The following is a 3,583-nucleotide window of genomic DNA, read 5'->3' as shown; positions in this document are numbered from 1 at the left end:
TGAAATTGTTTGCTAATAAGAGTGATCCTATTGATCCTAATGATATGCCTTTATCTACTTTGATTGAGAATAATAATGAATCTATGGATGTGAATTTTGTTGGTAGGAATAATTTTGGTAACAACGCGTATAGATGAAACTTTAATCCTAGGCTGTTTCCTAGTAATTCCTCTAATAATTATGGTAATTCCTACAACAACTCTTATGGAAATTTTAATAAGATGCCCTCTGATTTTGAGATTAGTGTTAAAGAGTTTATGATTTATCAAAAGAATTTCAATTCTTTGCTTGAAGAAATATTGCCTAAGATTGATGAGTTGGCTAGGAACATGGATAGAATTTCTCTTGATGTTGATTCTTTGAAACTTAGATCTATTCCACCTAAGCATGATATCAATGAGTCTCTCAAAGCCATGATAATTTCCATTGATGAGTGCAAAGAAAGAACCGCTAGGATGCGTGCTAAGAAATATTGCTTTGTAAAAGCGTGTTCATCTCGTTCTCATGATAATAATGATGAAGATCTAAAAGTGGTTGATGTGTCTCCTATTAAATCTTTGTTTTGGAATATGAATCTTGATAATCATGGGACTAGATATGAGTCAACTTTAGTTAAAAGGCGTCCCAGTGATTCGGAGTTTTTAGATCTTGATGCAAAAATTGGTAAAAGTGGGACTGAAGAGGTCAAAACTTTACATAGCAATGAACCCACTATTTTGGATCTCAAGGAATTTAATTATGATAATTTTTCTTTAATAGATTGTATTTCCTTGTTGCAATCCGTGTTAAATTCTCCTCATGCTTATAGTCCAAATAAAGCTTTTACTAAACATATCATTGATGCTTTAATGCAATCTTATGAAGAAAAACTTGAATTAGAAGTTTCTATCCCTAAAAACTTTATGATGAGTGGGAACCTACTATTAAAATTAAAATTGAAGATCATGAATGCTATGCTTTGTGTGATTTGGGTGCTAGTGTTTCCACGATTCCAAAAACTTTATGTGATGTGCTAGGTTTCCGTGAATTTGATGATTGCTCTTTAAACTTGCACCTTGCTGATTCCACCATTAAGAAACCTATGGGAAGGATCAATGATGTTCTTATTGTTGCAAATAGGAATTATGTGCCCGTAGATTTTATTGTTCTTGATAATGATTGCAATCTTTCATGTCCTATTATTCTTGGTAGACCTTTCCTTAGAACGATTGGTGCAATTATTGATATGAAGGAAGGAAATATCAGATTTCAATTTCCATTAAGGAAAGGCATGGAACACTTTCCTAGAAAGAAATCAAATTACCTTATGAATCTATTATGAGAGCCACTTATGAATTGAATACCGGCAATACTTAGATCTATTCTCGCTTTTATGCCTAGCTAGGGGCGTTAAACGATAGCGCTTGTTGGGAGGCAACCCAATTTTATTCTTGTTCTTTACTTTTTGCTCCTGTTTAGTATTAAATAATTCATCTAGCTTCTGTTTAGATGTGGTTTTATGTTTTAATTAGTGTTTGTGCCAAGTAGAACCTATAGGATCATCTTGGGTGATAGTTAATTTGATCTTGATGAAAAACAGAAACTTTTGCGTGCACAAGAATAATTTTAATAAATCACCGAAACATGATTTTTAGTTGATTATTTTTGAAGTAGATTAATAGATAAATTTCCTAGTACTTCCTATTTTGGTAGAATGTTTTAGGTTCCAGAAGTATTTGAAAGTTACGGATTACTACAGACTGTTCTGTTTTTGACAGATTCTATTTTTCGTGAGTTGTTTGCTTATTTTGATAAATCTATGGCTAGTCTCGGGGGGTATGAACCATAGAGAAGTTGGAATACAGTAGGTTTAACACCAATATAAATAAATAATGAGTTCATTATAGTGCCTTAAAGTGGTGGTTTGCTTTCTTGCACTAACGGAGCTCATGAGATTTTCTGTTGAGTTTTGTGGTGTGAAGTTTTCAAGTTTTGGGTAAAGATTTGATGGATTATGGAATAAGGAGTGGCAAGAGCCTAAGCTTGGGGATGCCCAAGGCACCCCAAGGTAAAATTCAAGGACAACCAAAAGCCTAAGCTTGGGGATGCCCTGGAAGGCATCCCCTCTTTCGTCTTCGCCTATCGGTAACTTTACTTGGAGCTATATTTTTATTCACCACATGATATGTGTTTTGCTTGGAGCGTATTGTATGATATGAGTCTTTGCTTTTTAGTTTACCACAATCATACTTGCTGTACACACCTTTTGGGAGAGACACACATGAGTCGGAATTTATTAGAATACTCTATGTACTTCACTTATGTCTTTTGAGCTAGACAATTTTGCTCTAGTGCTTCACTTATATATTTTTAGAGCACGGCGGTGGTTTTACTTTGTAGAAATTATTGATCTCTCATGCTTCACTTATATTATTTCGAGAGTCTTTTAGAACAGCATGGTATTTGCTTTGGTTATGAAATTAGTCCTAATATGATGGGCATCCAAGTTGGGTATAATAAAAACTATCATATAGAGTGCATTGAACACTATGATCAATTTGATACTTGATAATTGTTTTGAGATATAAAGGTGGTAATGTTAGAGTCATGCTAGTTGGGTAATTATGAAATTGAGAAATACTTGTGTTGAAGTTGGCAAGTCCCGTAGCATGCACGTATGGTAAAATTTGTGTGACAAATTGGTAGCATGGGGTGCTCTTTGATTGCCTTCCTTATGTGTGGAGGTCGGGATCGCACTATGGTTAACTCCTACGAACCCTTCCCCTAGGAGCATGCATAGTAGTACTTTGCTTCGAGGGCTAATAAACTTTTGCAATAAGTATATGAGTTATTTATGACTAATGTGAGTCCATGGATTATACGCACTCTTACCCTTCCATCATTGCTAGCCTCTACGGTACCGTGCATTGCCCTTTTTCACCTTGAGAGTTGGTGCAAACTTCGCCGGTGCATCCAAACCCCGTGATATGATACACTCTATCACACATAAACCTCCTTATATCTTCCTCAAAACAGACACCATACCTACCTATTATGGCATTTCCATAGCCATTCCGAGATATATTGCCATGCAACTTTCTACCGTTCCGTTTATTATGACACGCTCCATCATTGTCATATTGCTTTTGCATGATCATGTAGTTGACATCGTATTTGTGGCAAAGCCACTGTTATAATTCTTTCATACATGTCGCTCTTGATTCATTGCATATCCCGGTACACCGTCTGAGGCATTCACATAGAGTCATATGTTGTTCTAAGTATTGATTTGTAATCCTTGAGTTGTAAATAAATGAAAGTGTGATGATCTTCATTATTAGAGCATTGTTCCAAGTGAGTAAAGGATGATGGAGACTATGATTCCTCCACAAGTCAGGATGAGACTTCAGACTTTATGAAAAATAAAAGAAGCCAAAGAAGCCCAAATAAAAAAGAGAGGCCAAAGAAGCCCACCAAAATAAAAAAAATTGAGAGAAAAAAAGAGAAGGGACAATGTTACTATCCTTTTTCCACACTTGTGCTTCAAAGTAGCACCATGATCTTCATGATAGAGAGTCTCCTATGTTGTCACTTTCATATACTA

This window comes from Triticum aestivum, chromosome 4B, assembly GCF_018294505.1.
Source record: "Triticum aestivum cultivar Chinese Spring chromosome 4B, IWGSC CS RefSeq v2.1, whole genome shotgun sequence".
In the NCBI taxonomy this organism is placed as follows: Eukaryota; Viridiplantae; Streptophyta; class Magnoliopsida; order Poales; family Poaceae; genus Triticum; species Triticum aestivum.
This window is presented reverse-complemented; position numbering follows the sequence as displayed.